Source organism: Meles meles, chromosome 10 (assembly GCF_922984935.1).
Source record: "Meles meles chromosome 10, mMelMel3.1 paternal haplotype, whole genome shotgun sequence".
Classification (NCBI taxonomy): Eukaryota; Metazoa; Chordata; class Mammalia; order Carnivora; family Mustelidae; genus Meles; species Meles meles.
The window spans coordinates 10,698,718-10,721,473 of NC_060075.1; the positions used below are offsets into that span (position 1 = coordinate 10,698,718).

General features: G+C 39.7%; 1 protein-coding gene and 1 pseudogene across 5 annotated transcripts in view; one reads left to right on the forward strand and one right to left on the reverse strand.

Annotated features, from left to right (window-relative positions):
* The window catches only part of TPK1 (thiamin pyrophosphokinase 1), a 350,875-nt gene that overhangs the window by 218,781 nt on the left and 109,338 nt on the right, over window positions 1-22,756 (forward strand). The gene's annotated exons all lie outside the window — the stretch shown is intronic.
* LOC123952088 lies at window positions 16,833-17,489 on the reverse strand (annotated as a pseudogene).

Consider the following 22,756-nt stretch of genomic DNA (forward strand, 5'->3'; position numbering starts at 1 on the left):
TTAAAGAGACAAAATGCCTGGTTTTCATTCTCTTGAGGCTACATTGGAACAGGATCTTCAAGAATGAGTGGATGTTTGCTGTGGGAGATGGTGAGGAAGCCATGCAAGGCAGAAGGAGCCACTGAAGAAAGATGGAGGCACAGGGCATGTTGTAGGATCTGCAGTATGGAAAATACTAGAAGATACAACTAGAAAACTACTTAGCTCATGAAGAGCCTTGAGTTGTGCACAGTAGAGTGTGGACATTTTTGCTGTAAGGAATGGGAAGTCATTAAAATATTTCACTTAGTTGTATGACACGAGCAGATATGCTTCTTAGATTTCTCATTATGTGTTTGTTAAATACCTATTAATCTTCTAACAATTTCTGAAGCATGAAACTTTCTACCATGATAAATCATTGAGCTTCATTATATCGAATTGATCGTATGATTGCTAAAGTAGTCACCTGTAACTTGGCTGTAGGTAGATATTCTAGTGAACAGATAACCAGTTAGCTGAAGCTGCAGTACAATAATTCTTAAAAAGTAAAAAATGAAAGATTAACTGATAGAAAAAGCCACATCTGAAAAATGACTTTTGCCCTTAAGAATTGGTCAGTGCGTTTGGTGTTCTGTACCGTCGTGGTAATGTGGACCATGGTGGACTTCCTAAGATGCATTCAGCTTGGGATTCCCTGGATTTCCTCCAACGACAGGTTGCTGTCTGTCATCTGTAGAAAACCCAGCCATTAGTTTTTCAAAGACTGTCTTGGCACTCTTCTTCTGCCTTCCTTGGCAGCTCTGATGAATTGTAGTTGAGATCCTGCTGTTGTACCCTGTGTATCTGCAAACTTCTCTTTCATGTCGTCTGTGCTTTAACCTCCCTGGGCTGCGTTCTGAAGCTCCGCACCTGGGCTCCGTGCCACTCTTCTGCTTCAGCTGGGTCTGTTTGCTGCTAACAGCATCCGCAGAGCTTTAAATTCCTGCCATGATTCTTCCTTCTTATATGCTCGTCCGGTACTCCCTTTTTTAAGACCTTTTTTTTTTTTTTTTTTTTTTTTTAATTTTATTTATTTATTTATTTATTTATTTGACAGACAGAGATCACAAGTAGGCAGAGAGGGGGAAGCAGGCTCCCCGCTGAGCAGAGAGCCCGATGTGGGGCTCGATCCCAGGACCCTGAGATCATGACCTGAGCCGAAGGCAGAGGCTTAAACCCACTGAGCCACCCAGGCACCCTTTCTTTAAAACATAATTGTCATACTTACTTTATGGTCTAGAATAATTCTAAAACCTGTGGTCTTTATAAATCCACTGTCTTTTGTATTCACTTTCACTTTGATATTTTATAACCTCGATTCCTTTTGTGTGTGATGGTTTTTGGCCATGACCTTATATTCCTGGGAGCTTCTCCTGTGGGCATTATTTGAAGTGTGAGTTAAAAGTGAGTCCAAGGAGAATTTAGAGCAGACTCCCAGCCTGGTTATTTGTAGGCATTAACGACTTAGGACATCTGTGGAGACTTTCTGACCATCTAGGTGTTGTGAGTTTGAAGAAGGCAGTTCTGCTATGAGTGTGACTTCTGGTTACAGGTGCTCAGGGCATGCTTGCTCCCTCTTCTCAGCTGCAGAGTGCCAGGGCTTGGTCGGGCAGTTTTCCTAGTGGTCCGGCAGGAATGTTATTTGTCCTCATCTCCCACTGGAAGTCTCTGCTTTATATGGTGCAGTCTCCTTTTACACTCCCTCCTTTGGCCTTGTCTCCTGATGACCTTCCCTACTTCGATGCCTTGGAAACCAAAGCTCAAGTTCATCTGCTTTGGTAAACACCAAATATTTCGAAGATGAAAGTTAGATTTGGTTTTCTTTTTCAGTCCAGACTTAGTTTTTGGCTTCTGAGTACCCTTAAAAAAGACAAAAACAGATGTTTGATGCCTTTTAAAAGATTTCTTTAATTTTTTTCTAGCACTTTTTATTAAGTTGGTCAGGGTACTAATTTGTCATACTGCTTCTGTAAGTATGGTGTTACCCTGCCTACGTTACAGGAGTAATTAACCCTCAATCTCAGAGGCTTACCCGAGATTATCTGTGGAATATCTGAGTGGCTATCAGAGTGGAATATCTGGTCTGGTCTGGGCGGCATCTTCCATTTTGTATCTAGGTCAACTGAAAGAAATTGTGGCATCTGTGAAAAAGATAGCTAGAAAGTGGCACTGCATGTTTTTAAAGGACAGGGCCAGCTCTGTCCTCTGTCACCTTTGGTGGGGGAACACAGTGACACTCCCCAGCCCACTGCAAGGCAGTCTAGGAAAATAAGGCCGTGGCCCGGGGAGAGGAACTACTATGTAAACACAGAACATTGTCTCTCAAACTGCCAGAAACTGAAGTTTGGGAAGAAAGTCTGGAATCATGACCCTACATAATTTCTAGGAGAATACTTTTTTTCTCATTTATAAAATATATTAAACTTTAATTACTTGTTAAAACAGAATCCTCAGTTCTCCCAACAAAGTTTTGTATCAGTCTACATTCTCCAAAACAATGCCTTCTGCAGTCTTTGTGCGATATTGTGCTTTTGTCTCATTGAAATAACTGGGGGGGCACCTGGGTGGCTCAGTGGGTTAAAGCCTCTGCCTTCGGCTCAGGTCATGATCCCAGGGTCCTGGGATCCAGTCCCACATCAGGTTCTGCTCCGCGGGGAGCCTGCTTCCCCCTTTCTCTCTGCCTGCCTCTCTGCCTACTTGTGATCTCTGTCTGTCAAATAAATAAACAAAATCTTAAAAAAAAAAAAAAAAGAAAGAAAGAACTGGGAAAGTACCTGTCCTAAGAAAATAATTATTATATAGTGTGAGACAAAAACTTCCTGCACAGTCAGACCCTCTGTCATGTAGAGGAGTGACAGTATTTAGCATAGACTTCCACCTGTGGGACTAACGATGCTGGCTTTGTTCCTCTTTGGCACTAGTTCTAGAGAAATCTTCCCAGATTGTGCTCTTCCTCTCTCTCTCCCTCTCTCCCCACCTCCCTCTCTCTCTCTTTATCTCTCTAAAATAAGTAAAATCTTAAGGAAAAAAAAAATCTCCCCAGAAACACATACAAGGTCCCAGCTTTTCAACTGCTTTTAGTAAGAGAACACTAAGACAATTATTGGTATAAATGCAAAAGTCAAAATGAGAATGTTTGAGGATTTAGGATATGAACCAATCTTATATAGTGTGCCATATTTTTAAGCAGTTTTAATTATATACTTATGAACTGTGATTAACACCAAAAATTAATTGAAAGCTTTACTAAAATTAGTGCATAGAACCATTTTGCATTCTAGAAATGGGACTCAGATCATTGAACTGAACAGACTTTGCCATGTGTGTTTTCCTAGAACTATGTGTGATATTATCCACGTGCTAGAGCATACATCAATGTGAGGCAGTGTGTATGTTTTGGGGAGATATTCAAAAAGGGTGTCTACAGTTACTGTTCATAATTAATAGGACTGATCACAATCATCGTCACAATGGACAGAAGAAGTCTCATAACTTTAAATTGAAACCATTTTCAAATATTATGGAACTAGGGCCCAAGAAATTCAATCTGGTGTGCTTCCGTGCCGAATAAAGAATGGTTTGAAACTTTTGAAATGTATTTTTTAATTGAAAGTCAATAAATAGCTGTTCTCAGAATGGAAGATAATTTTGGAACTTTTACAAGAAGCATCTAATTTTAACTTCATAACAATTCTGAGGAAAGCAGGACAGTTATGTCAGTCACACAGCAACGTGTTTTGACTCTATACTTTCTACTACACTACTTTCCTCTTTCTTGGGGTTAGTGGCCTAACATGCAAATATCAAACCTTTTTTTTTTTTTTTAATTAACACATAATGTATTATTTGTCCCATGGGGACAGGTCTGTGAATCATCAGGCTTACACAATTCACAGCACTCACCATAGCATATACCCTCCCCAGTGTCCATCAACCCCCCACCCTATCTGTCCCACCAGCCCCCAGCATCCTCAGTTTGTTTCATGAGATTAAGATTCTCTTATGGTTTGTCTTCCTCCCTGGTCCCATCTTGTTTCATTTTTTCCCTCCTTACCCGTATGGTCCCCCACACTGTCTCTCAAATTCCTCATATCAGAAAGATCATATGATAATTGTCTTTCTCTGATTGACTTATTTCGCTCAGCATAATGCCCTCTGGTTCCATCCATGTCACTGCAAATGGAAAGATTTCAGGAGTTTTGATGACTGTATAGTATTCCATTATATATTTTATATATATATATATGTACACATATATATATATGTATACATCCATGTCTTTGCAAATGGCAAGATTTCAGGTTCTTTTTGATGGCCGCATAGCATTCCTGTGTGTGTGTGTGTGTGTGTGTATAAAATACCACATCATCTTTATCCATTCATCTGTTGATGGACATCTAGGCTCTTTCCATAGTTTGACTGTTGTGGACATTGCTGCTATAAGCATTCGGGTACACGTGCCCCTTCGGATCACTACATTTGTATCTTTAGAGTAAATACCCAGTAGTGTGATTGCTGGGTTGTAGGGTATCTCTATTTTCAACTTTTGAGGAACTTGCATACTGTTGTCCAGAGTGGCTGCACCAGCTTACATTCCCACCAACAGTGTAGGAGGGTTCCCTTTTCTCCACATCCTCGCCAACATCTGTTGTTTCCTGACTTGTTAATTTTAGCCACTCTGACTCGTGTGAGGTGATATCTCACTGTGGTTTTGATTTGTATTTCCCTGATGCCGAGTGATGGAGAACTTTTTAAGTGTCTGTTGGCCATCTGGATGTCGTCTTTGCAGAAATGTCTGTTCATGTCTTCTGCTTATTTCTTGATTGGATTGTTTGTTCTTTGGATGTTGAATTTAGTAAGTTCTTTATAGATTTTGGACAGCAAATATCAAACTCTTAAAACAAGTTATAGTTCATAGGCTGGTATTTATCCATGAACAGTGTTTTACTGAGTGGGCAGTTGGCGTGTGTTTAGAGTTGTGTGTGTGTGTGCATGTACTTATTCTCCACGATATTTTAAAATAAGATGAATTTGGGGTACACTGTAAGGGTATATCCCACCTCATTGTTCACCTAAATTAAAAATGACTCTGAATTTCCCTCAAGTATAAAAAAACTTACATACCTCAAGAATTTTTATCATTTAAGAAAATTAAATGAGATTACCTTTGAGCTTTGCTAAAATACTTCACAGGTGGTGAAAATCAGTGTAAATGTTAATTATTTTGAGTATTATTTTTGAGAACGGTGTTTTCTGGAATTGGTTCTGTAATTATAGATTTTCTGAAATTGAAGATAATAGCAGGAGGATAAGACATGTTACGGGCTCTGTTGGTAGGAACGATAAAAATGTTTTGGTGCTGTGCTTTGCTAAGAGATGTTGCCTGTGTCTATTACGTGGCAATGATAGCCTCAGACCATGGAACTAAAATGTGCTTTTTTTTATCTTTTTTTAAAGAGCCACCTAAACCCTCAAATTATCTTAGCATTTCTGTAGTAATCTACATGTGAGTCTCTCTTGAGACTGTTATGTAAATAAGTAAGCGTCTTTCATTCACAAGAGTTCTGTCAATCTGGCTGATCTGGTCACTGCCGGCTGACCTGTGCGTCCAGAAGCCATTCCCCTTGAGTTACAGAGGTTGTTCCAAACCTTAGTCTTTCATCTGCGTTCTCTCTTCAGTCCCCTATCTGTGACTTACTTTGGTTATTACAAATTGAATTTTAAAACAAGGGGACGATAGTGTAGTTCCAGGTCTATATACATATGGAAAAATATTTGGAATTTTTTAGCCGGTTTATTTTGAACATATAATGTCCTTTACATTGTGTTTTGGCATATTTCACTTTCTGTGGGTCAAACTGCTATTATGAGTGAAAGTAGGTAGCATTTACTTTAAAAATGGCAGATTGAACATTCCTTCAAATAGAAAATTAAAAATAGAATGCATAATAGCTCCTCCCTTAAAAGTAAGCATTTCTCTTTTACTTTCCAAAATGTCTTCTTAATAAGACTTTATAACCTTTTATGAGCAGGAGGTTTTATGAAACCAGTGAGAGAAATTTTCAACATGAAACACTACTGATATCAATTACTAGTTAGGCTATATTCCTTATGAAGACATTTAGGTGCTCCCAGCCATGTTTATCATGCTAGCCATGCAGAGTGTGGATGGTTCCAGATTTCTCATACGTACTTTCTCATTTTCTGGTCCTGTGCTTCTCAGGAGTGCAGAAACATTAGCTTCTGTACACTGAGCATAAATTATCTTTTATCTGCAAGTTTTATGGCAGTTGGTAATACAAGTTAATAGGATTTATGACCAAGAAATGAGATGTCCAAGAGTTAATAAGGCATGCCTTTTACATTATCCTAAACCTTGTTCAGTGATTCCTAGTCAGGATTCCGGTATCTGATGTAGGGGATGCTGTTACAGCACAGACTTCCATCACTTTTTATCTCACCTGAGCAAACTTCTAAATGTGTTGTAAATATTTCTTCCTCATGATCTTAGTCATGTTTACTGCTACTGGTTTTTTCACTCCTAGGACAATTTCTTGCTGTTTAAATTTCTCACATTTTATAAATCAGACATTTGCCATGCTGGTAATGAATATGATGGAAACATGTTCAGAGTCTGACAGAAGCTGGATGTCTCTGATGTAAATTTGTCATGCGTGGTGGTTTCTGTTGTGAACTGAGGGTGTGGGTCTGACTACCCACATGTACACACATCCAGGACCACCTCCTCAGTGACGGCACCAGGGAAGTGATCCTCAGAATATCAGCTATACCATAGGGGCGCCTGGGTGGCTCAGTCTAGTGTCCAGCTCTTGATCTTAGCACAGGGGTTGATCTCAGGGTTGTCAGTTCAAGCGCCACCATGGGCTCCAGGTTGGGTATGGAGCCTGCTTAAAAAAAGAAAACTATATAGTAGCATAGAACCATTAAGTATTAGTGTAAATGGTATAAAACCTTAAAGATCGTTTTATGGACAAAGAATTGCAGGAACTTAAAGGTCAAGTGATTTGCCCAAGTGTTTCTTTGAAAGAAAATGGGTGCTAACCATGAGGTAGATCTCAGGCAACAGTGGTCTGAAAAAGACCACCAGGCATCTCCTCTCCAAGGATGGGCTGTCGCATCGAGCGACTTTCCTCTTCCACAACCACAAGTGCTAATACCCATTCCTTCCTCCCATCCCATTCACCCACCTAAACTTGCTTTTCTGGGAGAGTCCTGCCACTCAGTGTCTGACCTCAGCCGTCTACTTTCACACGGTGTCCTCTGCATTACTCACTCTCTTTCTTTGGCTTATCCGCTCTGCTTTTCCAGAGCAGCAGCTTCTGCGTGTGGAATGCATACAGACACACATCTTCCTGCAGCATCCTCCTCTTTTCACTTCAAACCTTGCCCAGCTTTCTAGGGAAAATGTTTCTGTGCCCGTTCTCTCCTTCTCTTCTTGTGTGTGCTTTTCCCCTTCCTCCTCTACAGGGCGTTTTAAAATTATAAACCAAAACCTATCTTGTTTAGAACATTGTGTTAGTCTTATTATACTGTTATGAAAACATGGCATTTTAATGAGCAGTAGGACAACAGAATCCTAGAGCTATACAATTCTCATTTGTCTAAGTACTCTAATGTCCTCTTTAGATTGCCATAGAAATATTTCCTTTATGGTTTTATCCATGTTCAATTAAGCTAATTTTCTGTAACTAAGAAGTTAAGCCACACATTCACAAAGAGTTTATTTTACAGGTATTGCATTCTGTTTTGTTGATTTAAAGCATAGAATATTTCATCAACAAACATTCTTCAAACACCTGTTATGCAGTAGATACTGTGGTAGGCACCGAGAATGTGGAAATAAAGCAAACAGCTTCTGTTCTACCACTCACAGCTCAGTGGAAAAGCCAGAAGAATAAGCCGCAAAATTCAGAAATTTGTTTTAAGAGTACAGTGAGTGCAGGGCGCTGGGGTGGCTCACTTGGTTAAGCTTCTGGCTTTTGATCTCAGCTGAGGTCTTGATCTTAGGGTCGAAAGTTCAAGCCCTGTGTTAGGCTCCATGCGGGGCTTGGAGCTTCCTTAAACACACACACACACACACACACACACACACACACATCAAAACAACACTGAGTGCTGTGAGGATGGCATGGGAGAAGCGTCTAATCCAGATTGGGAACAGGATTGATGGTGATCATGGAGACAGTTTCTTGGGGGGATAACATCTTTTGGGGAGTTAGGCAAAGAGAGATGAATAAAGACATTTAATGTGCAAGGAGTATGGTGTGCAAGAAAACCTGGGGGAACTCGGCACAATTGCTAGATCCTTGGGAGCCATCGGAGATGCAGCTAGAGGTGAGAAAGCTAGAGGGACTTGTTTGCATTCTCAGGTAGATGGTCTTTATATTGATGTCACAGCTCTAGAGTACCATTTAGAGGGGTTAGTGTGATAGCAATATGGAGGAAAAATTGGTTAGGGAAGAGATGGAGGCCATTCAACTCTTAGAAATCGAAAAAGAAATGATGAATAAGTCAGCTTCACTTGGCTGTTGGAGTTCCTTGAGATGTGTGCTCGAAAGTCTTTGGAGAACACAGAGGGGAGTCAATATAATGACTAGGATTCTTTAATAGGCAGTTGATTGCCATCTTTCTTTAAAACAGAGAATATGAGAAGAACACGTGAAGATAGGAAGTTGGTCAGCAGACTCTGGGACACGCAGAAACTGATCTGTCTTTGAAACTATGTAGAAGTGCTTAAATATAGATATATAGATGTCTGTAGAACAATCTCTCCTTCTAGGCAATTCTTCTGTTTGTGTGTGTGTGTGTCTATGTATATGATTCTACTCAACTTATATACACACACATATATATATAGCTTGACCCGCTGATATACCTTGAGAATCCTCAACATATACATGATAATTAACTTGGAGTGGAGTCTTACACACTGGAAGAAGGTATGGAGTGAAAAGATCAATGGCAGAACTCTAGAGAATTGAATACCTTAATGGAAAAGAAACAGGAAAACTACAAGGGTGGTCCCACTGAGTTTGAGGTGGTTTCGAGTTTCGGGAGGTAAGGGAGTGATCAGCTAAGGTGTTGCGAATATAACAGACTAAGTTTGGCAGCTCAGAAGAAACTTGATCAGGTGCAGTTTTCATGGCAAAGTGTGGATAGAAACCCGATTACTTGGAGTTGATGACTAGATAGGAAGGGATGTAGAAATCCACTGCTCTTGCTAGCCCTTTCTCACTGTTCACTCACAGCAGTTGAATTTGGGGGACTAACCTGGGAAGTAATGACGACTTAACAAAATTATTTTGGTTAGGCCATTTTCCAAGCTAAACAAAACCAGAACTTGCATATTGGGGATTATCCGTTTCTTTCCTGGTGTGAGCAGAAGTGCAGCTACCATGCTGTGCTTTTGTAAGACGGCTTGCACAGTGAGGGGTGCTGATTGTATCGCGCGATGCTGGTGAAGTACTTTTCCACCTATTTCAACTCTGTCTTCTCTTCCTGGCCTGCTGCCAGCTCCCCAGTCCTGGTGGGCCCTTCCCCTCCTCCTCTGCATGGACACCTTGGTCTGGGCCTAAATGTGAAGCTTTGAGTTTGACCTTTAAATCTCCCTCTTTCGGGTCTGTCATTTTCTCTGTGTTACGTAACCCCAAGAAACTGGTCCATGAGTAGTTTTCCAAACTGACCACAATCACTGCTTTCCTGTGCCACAAATAATTTTTAAGTCACTCTCTTAAAGCCCTACTCAAATTTTCCGACTTCTACACAGAATTTCCAAGTAAGCCTTTCTGATCTTCCCTTATCTGGATCATTTTCATCAATTTTTAAAATCTTTTTTCTCTGGACCCAAAACAGTCTATCCATAGACAAAATTTACTAAATTAAAAGTTTTTTCATTTTCTAAACCTTAAAAAAATTATAATTATGAATTTAGGATAAAAGATGAAATAATGATCACACTTAGTTCACTGGATGCTAGCCAAATCCAAATAAATAGGGAAGTTTTGGCTGGTTTAAATATATTATTCCCATTAACAGTTGTTCATGATTGCCTCCTCTTGTAAAATACAGGGTGGCTGGGCATCCCAGGCTGTGACTTAGTCCACTGACTTCTCTACCGCCCTATGCTTTCTTCCTAGTTCACTGCAAGCTCATTTGAGGGAGTGATGGCTGCTTTCAGTGGCTGCAGGTATATCTCTGCCCTTGAGGACGATGGTGTCAGGGCCGGTAGGTTTTAAGGCAGCCTGGCTACAATGAGGTCTCAGAGGGAAAGGCATGCAACAGCAGTCTGAATCCCACCACTCACCCGTACAGCTTACAAGTTCTTTAATCTTACAGGAGTCTTCCATTTAGGAGGGTTTACAGAAGGATGGCCATCAGCAAAAACCTATGGTGATCCCTCAGTGATTCCAAAGGAACAGGGGAGGAAGTATCAAATGCAGTCTCTGTGGAAGCTGTTTAAAAACTTATTTGAACATTGGCCTTTCGTTTTCAACCACGAGTGACAAAGAATCAGTTTTGGAGACTGGATCTGATCCATAAATGTGCTGTATGCGGGTAGAACGATAGAAAAGTGAGCATCAGCATTTGTGTGAGCTCTGTCATTGTAATTCATGGTAATTCAATTGTAGGTAACGTAATGGAATATTGGATGCTAGGTGTCAGAGTTTCCTCTAGCTCCCCTTCCACAGTCCTCTGTGGCAAGGACACAAGCACACTATGTCATGTAGACTTAGTTCAATTGAGCGTTGCTTCAGCATCTCCCTTTGATTGAAAACAAAAGGTTGCCAATGCGGTATCAATGAACTGTGAAGTGATCTGAGTGTTACCAGCAGAGAAATGAAATGAGCCTCTGGGAAGAAGATTGACACAAGTGAAGGTTTCTGTATAAAGAACTTCATACAGCTCTAGCTGGGTGGTATTACTTCTTATCCAATTAAGATTTTTCCCCCCTGAACTTGGGAGCATTTTGATCTGGTTTGTTCCCAAAGTGATCAAACTGAAAGTGAAGAAAAAGTGGAAAACATATCAAAATAGAGCTCAGCTAGAAGGGCTGGGATTTGAGGGTACTTATTTAAACTGTGTATTTACCCTGCTGGATATTATGAAGCTCTTCCAAGGAATGGTGTAAGATACCTTGCCTTCCTACACGCGCGCACGTGCGCGCACACACACACCCACACTGCATGTAACAGATATGCATGGATACACACACGCCAGGAATCTCAGTACTTCTAAGCCAATCTTACTGAAAGGAGGGAAAGTAAGTGTTCTACCTCTGGTCAGCTGGGGAGAATTTCTTTTTCTTTTTCCTCCTTTTTTTGTTTTTGAAAAGCACTGTCCTACATAGTTGTCTTTTAAAAGTCCACTTAATCTTTCATATCTTTGTCATGAACAGAATTCTATTTGACTTACGTGCATATGGACTAGTTTAATAGTGGAATTTATAAAAATGTATCAGAGTTAGGAACCAAGTTAGCAAAGCAGAGTATAACCTAGGATGAGCTACAGACTGACAAAGAGGATTAAACTTACTTTGACAGAGAATAGCATTAAAGATGTCCCAATCCCAGATTGTCTTCTGAAGCAGACTGAGATAGTACTTATGTGATATCAAGTAGATAAGATAGTCTCAGTGTCAAAGACATACTGTTACCTCTGAACTGCATACCTCTGAAATCTCTTAAGAACCATGTGTGAGTTATAAAATAGCCTCTGTACCTGAAAGGTTGGAAAATTATATTTTAATAAAAATTGTAGAGTTAGACAGCTTTTTTTAACATATATAAATCCGGTCATCATCATTTCACTTGACTCTCCAGCAGTCCTCTTGTTCATTGTTTCTGTTTCTCAAATGAGGAAACTATGCATAGAGCAATGTTGTAAGAGTATGGTACTTCGTGGATACTCTAGGAATTTCCTGAATCCTACTCTTTTGCCATTTACTTTATAGCCTCCTGTTAAAAATCATGCCTACTCTCTGAATTTCAGTGGATCCATATAGAGGGCTCCAAAAAAAAATGAAGGTAGCCAGTTGGAAGCATTACCTACTCATGGAGAGTGGCTCACTCAGGAGTAGGCATTGAAATCATCTGCATAACTTTATTTTTTTCTTTAGTCAACTTTTTTATTATGGGAAGGGCCATATTGACAGAGAATTTGTAAGACTAGTGCGATGAACAACATATTCCAACCATTTGTAATTTTTTAAACATTTTATCATGTGCCTTCTATCTATGTATAGATTTTTTTTTTCCTTCTTGGTAACCATTTGAAAGTAAGCTACAGATATCACATCGCATTATCCTAAATACTTCAACAAGGAGGAGGATATTTAGAAACCAAGATCCAGGTAACAAATGTGCTTATTGCTACTGTGGCGCTTTCAGACTTTTTCAGTAAACAGAACTAAGAAATAACAAAAAGGTATGTGTGTGTGTGTGTGTGTGTAAATCATGGGTTCACACTGATATGTTGAATTCAGTTTTAATATGTAGTTTTTAAACTTTTATTTTGTGTTTTTATTTCTTTAACTCTCCCTGCCCTGAAATCCTGGCTTGAAATGCTATACTTGTATTATACTATAGTATATAGTGGCTTGTTTCAGATTTATAATACCCACATTTAGTACTGACAGTAAAGCTACTGAGTGAAATTTAAGATTCCTTTGTAAGTCTGTCTTTAAATTATATCCCAGCCAGACTATTGCATCTAAAATTTCTCACTTTAAATATTAAAATTTGTTTTTTCTGTGGTTATGCTGCCTATTTAATATACTGTTAGACTCATTTGCAGTTGATTTGAAGGTATAAGACCTTATTTTTTTTTAGTTATTTAAAAATATTTTACAATAATTACATAGCCTACTTAGCCTACATACTTACTAAATAATTACATAGCCTAAAGGCAAAGCTTGATAAAAGATACCCTCAGGAGAGGTCCTGCTTTTATTCCTATCTCCCTCACCACCACCATCCTCCTTCAGAATCTTTCAGTTTCTTGCAAAAAATAAAAGCAAAACCACAACAAATATGTACACATTTTCTCATTTCCCCCCTTTTATATGAAATTTAGCACATTCTATACATCTGTCTCTACCTCCTTTTTTTCACATAATATATTTTGGAAACCACTCTGTTCAGCAATAGAGATCATCCTCATCCCTTTTTTATGACTATTGTGAGGACATATCTAAATGGCCATCATTTGTCCGTGTGTAGCTTTTTGAAAGAACATACTGGAAATTCAGATTCGGCCACTCTTTGAGTTGTAGCTGTGTATATTTTGAGACTATTCCTCAGGTGGTCCCATGTACATTCCCATTTGAGACCTGTTTTGCTGTCTTGAGAGCAATATGGTGGAGACAATATGTGGTGGAGACAATATGACCCAATTTTAAAGATGAGCAAACTGGGTCTTAAAAAGATGAATTGACTTTCAGGGGTTATTCCACTCCTGAACGGTAAAGCCACATTCCAAATCTGTGTCAGACTGACACCTTAGCTTTCTCCACTCCATGATTCTGTTTCCACTTATGTGATTTGTGCACTTGGTATGATGCTATTCAGTGTAGAAGAAACTATTTAAAAAGGTTAACTCATCGGGGCACCTGATTTTGATGTTGCCTCATGAGGGTCATGATCTCAGCGTCATGAGATTGAACTTCACACTGGGTGTGGAGCCTGCTTGAGATTCTCTGTGTCCCTCTGTACCCACCCCCCTCCCCAACTATGCATGCTCTCTCTCTCTCTCTCTCTCTCAAAAAAAATAAATTCACTAAACATAGCCTATAAATACCACATAATTCTTTATAACAGAGAATTAGGCTTCCCTGCCATCCTTTGGAGAGTGTATGTGTTTTTAAATAAAAATGAATGGGCACAATCAGTTTTCTTATCAAAGAAGAAGAGTATTCTATTATAGTTGAGGTAGTAATGATAATGAATCAGAGTCTTTTCTTGGAAAAAGTCATGTTGATAGAGGAGCCTCAAAATTGATAAATTACATTCACGTTGGCCTTTCCAATTGTCTGATGATAGTAAGCCAATTTCACTCCTAACCAGAAACCCTCAAGGTAAAAGGCACAGAGTATGGAATATTGGTCTTACTTTATCAGGGAAGGTTAATGTACAAAAATGCTGCTCAGGGGACAGTGGAGAAGGATTTATTTTCTCCTGGGTGAAGCTAGGCTATTAAGAAGTGGGCACTCTTTGAAATTTTGATAATAGTAATTGAAAAGCTATGATTAGAGCTTAATATTTTTTTCTGAGCATATTTCACACTATAAAATATTTCCCAGAGCAGAGTAAGCCTTGTGAGAAATAGAAGAACTTGGACAAGTTTTTTCCTATATTCATTCAAGCAACATATTATTAAAGACTTACTTGTATCAGGTATTTACAGATTGCTAGACCAAAGAGGAGTAAGTTCCTCTGAAAGAGCTAATAGCATCATCATTAAATAGATCATGCTTTCACAATAAAATAAAATAAGTTTGGTAATACAAATATATACAGAATATCATGGAAGCCTAGAGAAGCGGCATATAACGTGCCATAGGCAGGTCATACTTGCTGTAAGAGATGAGATGTGCCCAGGCATTCGGCCTACATAAGCACTGCTCTGTACTCCTCCTACTAATTGCTACAGTACTCTGTCCATGAGAAAAAAGAGTTGGGCCTATTATCAGTGATAGACACCTAGACTGATAGGCCTACCTACAACTCTGTATGCAGACCTTACATTCTGTTCATTGAACTTACCTCTTAGATGCAAAGATTCCTGCCCTTATAATCACCAATTCATTGCAGGCCCATTCATAGCATGATTTTAAATAGTGTTAAATATGGCTCCAAGTTATTAGCACTAAACACTTAATACTGCATACCATCCAGTAGGCCGCCGTAAAGAATTTCATTTCTAAAACCAAATAGTGCATAATTCTTTAAATTCATCTTATCTTTAACACACACTTCATTTAAAACAATTTTATGAACCAAATTCTAACTTACTACTTAGCATAAAAATGTTGATGTGCAACATTAAAAAAAATTAATGCTACAAATCTTGTCCTCTCTTCCTTTTATCTGCAATGCTTTTTATATGAAAAATTGCATTTATGTCTAAAATAGAAGTTTATTATAACAAGGCTCTTTTGGAAAGGAATTATACTCAAAGAAAGGAAATATTCAGAATCATTACAAAAGGAACAGGGAGGAGACTGCATGTCATAGTTAATTATAGAATAGATATTTAATGAGCAAATGTATGAAGAAGCCACATGGTATCTATTATCTTCTGCTTTGTTAGGTCTGAAAATTTTAAATTACTCAATGCCCATGAAGGTGTTTTCTAGGCCTTCTGGCTCTGCGTGGAAGGCTCGAGTCCTTACTGGCATTTACTGAGTATAGCTCCTTGAGACTGAGTCTCCGTCTTTCCACGTGCAACTGGAATGATGATGTATGTGCTTTTCATGAAAATTAGAATGTTTAAGGCCATGCATATAAAAGCTTTTGTTTTTTGTTTGGTTTCTTTCCATAAGGCTTTAAGTAGAAAGGGCTGAATGAATTAATCATAAATTATGGGCACAGTGTCATCATTGGTCATTTTGTTTCACTATTTGATTAGGATCTGTTGATTCAAATCCTCTCCCTCTCTAGGATTCCCTTTTCATCACATCTTTTTGTTTGTATGTCCTTGCAAATTGTGTATTGTTTTCATGGCCACTAAGAAATATTTTTGTATGTATCTCTAAAAGAAAGGGATTCCTAAAAATCGTAAGTACAGTCCCATTTCACACCCAAAAAAAGTTAAAAATAATTAATGTGATGAAATAAAGTGTTAACCTCCATTTTCTCCTTTGTTGTAAGACGTTTTTATGGTGGGTTGTATGATCAGGGACCCACACAAGACCTGTCTGTTGCAGTAGGTTGGTTTTTTGTTGTTTTTTTTTTTTATTTTTTTATTTTAATTTTTTAAGATTTTATTTATTTATTTGAGAGAGAGACAGTGAGAGAGAGCATGAGAGGGGAGAAGGTCAGAGGGAGAAGCAGCCTCCCCGTGGAGCTAGGAGCCTGATGCGGGACTCGATCCTGGGACTCCGAGATCATGACCTGAGCTGAAGGTAGTCGCTTAACCAACTGAGCCACCCAGGCACCCTTTGTTGTTTTTTTAAACAGGTCCCCTTACCTGACTCTGTTTTTCTTCTCCTTCCTCGTTTTATTTCCCTCACTCCTCAACATTTTCCTTGAAGAAACTCTGTCATTTGTTCTATGGAATTTTCAGTCTAGTTTCGTTGCATGGCATGGTATCATTACTTCCTGTTTTCCTTTGAATTTTTGTAATTTTTAGTTAATTCTAGAGCTGTGATCTGACCATTAAGAAATTGGGGTGGGGGGGTTTCTGACATGGGTGATACTGTATCACAACATGTGGTTGCGCTTTATTGTGATGTTGTAGCCATTGATGGTCCCCGTGCGTCTCTGACCTTATCGGCAGTTGCTCAACGCTAGTACTAAGCTGTTTGGCCACTGTTACTTCACGGATTGCCTGAGATACCTCTTGAAAGAGAAGCTTCCCTCAGACCAGCTACTGGGCTAGCCTGTGGAATAGTCTGTAAAGGAAGGCAGGCTATTCACTTAATTCTTTTTCCCTTAATTTATTATTTTTCAAAATAGGGAATTGTTTCCCTAACATTTTTTTTTAAATTACTTTATGCAATGTAGCAAAGAAGGAGCAGAAGTTCTACACAGTGTCATAAGACACATTGCAAGGAAAAAAAGGACTTAGAAGGATCAGCAGTATCCTAGGGTCTTGGTGGATAAATTCTTGGGGGGAGGTGGACCACTAATTCCTGATGGAGGGGGTCTCATTCTTAAAGGGGGCACGCCTATTCGTATCCCTCAAGCAGGGGGAAGCCCAGCTGATGGGCCCATGGGTGGTCTCCTACCACGAGGGGGAGCCTGCAGGTGGTGTTGCTCAGCCTCCAGGAGTTGGTGGCATCCCCCATCCTGGTGGCTTTGCTGCTCCAGTGTCCCTTCCCTGCAGAGTCCTTCATTTCCTGCTGGGATGGCCCCGCAACCCCTTGCACAGGGCCTCCTAATCCTGTGGGAGCATGGGGAATTGGAACAGCAGCTGGCACTCCTCTGCCGGCTGCCCTGCCCAGCCCAGGCCTCCTGCAGCTGCAATAAGCAGTGCCTGGGGGCGCTGGTACCTTCCCCAGTCACGGAAACCAGGTATTCCCCAGGCAGCAGCGCCAGACCCAAATCCCACTTTTCTTCACATTCTGGCTGCTTCACAATCTTTGGCTTGGTCTTCCTGAATTCATCACAAAGGATTAAATTCATGTTCTTATTAAAAGCCTTAAAGATGCCACTGAAGGTGTGGTCGTCGTGCAGGACACATCTCATTCTGTGGTCACTGCCCTGTAGCATCTCGCTGCTGTCTCCCACAGTCACGGTTGCTGTTCACATCCAGTGTCTGCAGTAAGGTTTCATGGTCCTTGAGAGCCAATGGAAGGCTCCAGATAAGGGTTTTTTTGTTTGTTTGTTTTTTTTCAATTTTTTACTTATTTCTTATTTTTTTATAAACATATAATGTATTTTTATCCCCAGGGGTACAGGTCTGTGAATTGCCAGGTTTACACACTTCACAGCACTCTCCATAGCACATACCCTCCCCAATGTCCATAACCCCCCTCCCCCTCTCCCAATCCCCCCTCCCCCCAGCAACCCTCAGTTTGTTTTGTGAGATTAAGAGTCACTTATGGTTTGTCTCCCTCCCAATCCCATCTTGGTTCATTTATTCTTCTCCTATCCCCCTAACCCAACCATGTTGCATCTCCACGTCCTCATATCAGGGAGATCATATGAGAGTTGTCTTTCTCTGATTGACTTATTTCACTAAGCATGATACCCTCTAGTTCCATCCACGTCATCGCAAATGGCAAGATTTCATTTCTTTTGATGGCTGCATAGTATTCCATTGTGTATATATACCACATCTTCTTTATCCATTCATCTGTTGATGGACATCTAGGTTCTTTCCATAGTTTGGCTATTGTAGACATTGCTTCTATAAACATTTGGGTGCACGTGCCCCTTCGGATCACTACGTTTGTATCTTTAGGGTAAATACCCAGTAGTGCAATTGCTGGGCCATAGGGTAGTTGATTTTCAACATTTTGAGGAACCTCCATGCTGTTTTCCAGAGTGGTTGCACCAGCTTGGTATTTTGATAGGGATTGCATTAAATGTGTAGATTGCTTTAGGTAGCATAGACATTTTCACAATATTTATTCTTCCAATCTAGGAGCATGGAACATTTTTCCATTTCTTTGTGTCTTCCTCAATTTCTTTCATGAGTACTTTATAATTTTCTGACTACAGATTCTTTGCCTCTTGGGTTAGGTTTATTCCTAGGTATCTTATAGTTTTGGGTGCAATTGTAAATGGGATTGACTCCTTAATTTCTCTTTCTTCTGTCTTGTTGTTGGTGTACAGAAATGCAACTGATTTCTGTGCTTTGATTTTATATCCTGACACTTTACTGAGTAGATATATTCAGAACATTTCATCCCAAAGCAACAGAATACACATTCTTCTCAAGTGCACATGGAACATTCTCCAGAATAGATCACATCCTGGGTCACAAATCAGGTCTCAACCGGTATCAAAAGATTAGGATCATTCCCTGCATATTTTCAGACCACAATGCTCTGAAGCTAGAACTCAATCACAAGAGGAAATTTGGAAGGAACCCAAATACATGGAGACTAAACAGCATCCTTCTAAAGAATGAATGGGTCAACCAGGAAATTAAGGAAGAATTGAAAAAATTCATGGAAACAAATGATAATGAAAACACAACGGTTCAAAATCTGTGGGATGCAACAAAGGCAGTCCTGAGAGGAAAATATATAGCGGTACAAGCCTTTCTCAAGAAACAAGAAAGGTCTCAAGTACACAACCAAACCCTACACCTAAAGGAGCTGGAGAAAGAACAAGAAAGAAACGCTAAACCCAGCAGGAGAAGAGAAATCGTAAAGATCAGAGCAGAAATCAATGAAATAGAAACCAAAAGAACAGTAGAACAAATCAGCGAAACTAGGAGCTGGTTCTTTGAAAGAATCTATAAGATTGATAAACCCCTGGCCAGACTTATCAAAAAGAAAAGAGAAAGGACGCAAATAAATAAAATCATGAATGAAAGAGGAGAGATCACAACTAACACCAAAGAAAGACAGACAATTATAAGAACATACTATGAGCAACTCTACGCCAACAAATTTGGCAATCTGGAAGAAATGGATGCATTCCTAGAGACATATAAACTACCACAACTGAACCAGGAAGAAATAGAAAACCTGAACAGACCCATAACCAGTAAGGAGATTGAAACAGTCATCAAAAATCTCCAAACAAACAAAAGCCCAGGGCCAGATGGCTTCCCAGGGGAATTCTACCAAACATTTAAAGAAGAACTCATTCCTATTCTCCTGAAACTGTCCCAAAAAATAGAAATGGAAGGAAAACTTCCAAACTCATTTTATGAGGCCAGCATCACCTTGATCCCAAAACCAGACAAGGATCCCACCAAAAAAGAGAACTACAGACCAATATCCTTGATGAACACAGATGCAAAATTTCTCGCCAAAATACTAGCCAATAGGATTCAACAGTACATTAAAAGGATTATTCACCACGACCTAGTGGGATTTATTCCAGGGCTGCAAGGTTGGTTCAACATCCGCAAATCAATCCATGTGATAGAACACATTAATAAAAGAAAGAACAAGAACATATGATACTCTCAATAGATGCTGAAAAAGCATTTGACCAAGTACAGCATCCCTTCCTGATCCAAACTTTTCAAAGTGTAGGGATAGAGGGCACATACCTCAATATTATCAAAGCCATCTACAAAAAACCCACCGCAAATATCATTCTCAATGGAGAAAAACTGAAAGCTTTTCCGTTAAGGACAGGAACACGGCAGGGATGTCCATTATCACCACTGCTATTCAACATAGTACTAGAAGTCCTAGCCTCAGCAATCAGACAACAAAAAGAAATTAAAGGCATCCAAATCGGCAAAGAAGAAGTCAAACTATCACTCTTCGCAGATGATATGATACTGTATGTGGAAAACCCAAAAGACTCCACTCCAAAATTGCTAGAACTTGTACAGGAATCCAGATAAGGGTTTGATGCATGTTCTGTGAACAATCCAGGTTTGGGACAGAGGCATCCAGCAGTAGACGGAGCTCAGTTTCTTACTTGGAAATGGGCTAGCTGGATGTTCCAGTCCAGCTTTCACCCCCTCTTGGTGTCTCAGCTAAGAATGTCTGTCTGGTTCCCACTGGAAATCTGCTACAGGTACTTCCTGCTGCTGGGATCCCCTTGGGTGCAGCTGACCCTGTTGGTGGCTCAGCGGGATTGTCCTTCTACATGTGACGAGGACTTCCACCTCCAGTGTGAGCTGTCGGTAGTCTGCCTCAGGGGTGTCCATTGCGCTGCTGGCCGCACCTCAGAACAGACCATCCGGCGTCTCCGGCAGTCACCCTAGTCTGCCCGTTCCATACCGTTCTTCAGCACCGATCGGCTACTTTTTGTTGAGGATTTAAGCATATTTGGATTTAAGCAAATTTTGTAGGAATAGTGAGTACATTCTCATTATTATCCTAACTGCTGAAGTGTCCTATCTTTGGCGGGGGGGTGGGGAGCATATTCAGTTTGGCTCCTGAATGAATCCTTTTGGCACAAACCCACTCGTCTTTGATAACTTTCTTCCTTTCTGTTTTATGGTATGTTCCCAGCTCATCTTGCCCATTTCCCAGCTGAGTTTTGGAATTTCTCCAAAAGGCGATTTTACTAAGAAATAAGAATTAGAGACCATAATCTGGGCATTAAAGGGAATGCTTGTAGCTACTAAGTCGATTCACTTGAGAAAGCTAGGATTGTGGGGTTTTTTGGTTATTGTTGTTGTGTTTTTTTGGTTGGTTTTTTTTTTTTTTTTTTTTTTTTACAATTAACATGAATTTGTACTTCTACTTCCCTCTCACACTCGGTACTACAGGGAAGTACCCTTTGATGAACAGAGTTTTAAAATCTGGATGTTTTAAAAAGAGTTGTAAAAAGTGGATGAAGTCCACTTTATCTATTCTTTGTTATGGGCTCTGCTTTTGGAGTTTTATCTAAGAAATCTTATCTAGCCTAAGATTATAAGAGTTTCCTTTTATGTTTTCTCTTAAGAAGTTTTATAGTTTTACGTTTCACATTAGAACTGTGATCCGCTTTATTTTCTGTATACATGTAAGGCAGGATCGACATTCCTTCATTTGCACGTGGATGTCCAGTTGTTCCGGCACCATTTGTCATAAAGATATTCTGTCCCCACTGTATTGCCTTTGCAGCTTTTTCAAAAATCAGTTATCAGGGGCACCTGGGTGGGTTCAGTGGGGGTAAGCCTCTGCCTTTGGCTCAGGTCATGATCTCAGGGTCCTGGGATTGAGCCCCACATCCGGCTCTGCTCAGGGAGCCTGCTTCCCCCTTTCTCTCTGCCTGCCTCTCTGCCTACTTGTGATCTCTGTCAAATAAATAAATAAAATCTTTAAAAAAAAAATGAGTTATCAGTGTACACGTAGATCTGTTTCTAGCCCCTCTGACATACTACACTGACTACAGTTTGCAAGTCAGGGCTTCAGTGATGGAATGCAGTGCAATGAATAGTTTTTTTCATGTGTCTTTTTGTGTTTTTGCCAGTGTATCTTTTGGATAGATCCCTAGAATTGTGATCAGTGGCTCAGAGCATCTGGATGAAGCCTGTTTCAAGTGCTCCACCAGAAGGGTTGTACGAGGGAGTGATAGGAAGACCCATGTCCTCTCAGCCTATCTATCTAATACGTGGGGTGTAATATTCCAGAAGAGTCTGAATTTGCATTTCTCTTGTTATCAATAGGATTGAGCATATTTTTATATTTTTAAAAGCTATTCATTCTTTTTCTCTGGACTATCATCTTTCTATGAAGTTGTTGGCCCAATTTGCTTCTATTATTGTTAGAACTTCTTTTCATGTTAGTAGTATGACCCCTTGGTCTATAATGTAAATTGCATATACTTTTTTTCTTATTTCTGATTTTATTTGGGGGTTTGTGTGTGTGCATTTTACATAAATGATTTTTTTTACATTTTCCTTATTACCATTGTATAATTTATATATTTTATATACTTATATATAATTTGTATGTAATTTTACATTTAGTTTCTCCTGCATTCCCCCCCCAAGACTCTGCATTTCCCCCCCAAGACTCCCTGAACCTCCTAAATGGTTCTTTAAATTTGCTTACAGGAAAGTTCATTCTTTGTGTTCTTGGTAAAGTTCTGTAGGTCTTCACAGATTTCACCATTACAGTATTATGTGTTATACGTTCACCATCCCAGCAGTCCCCTGGCCTTCCCCTTTTCACTGACCCCCCTCCTTCCCCCACACCCTTGGGAACCGCTCATTTTTTACTATTGATATAGTTTGTGGCTTTTCCCAAATGTCATATAATTGGAACTGTATGGTGTGTAGTTTTCCAGACTGGTTTGTTTTGCTTAGCATTGTGCATTTCCTCCTGTCTCTTCTGATTATCTTTTTACTCAGCATACTTTTAGGATCTGTGTTGCCATATATGTATCTGTTCTTTTGAACTTATTCATAGCTCTTTATGTTGGGC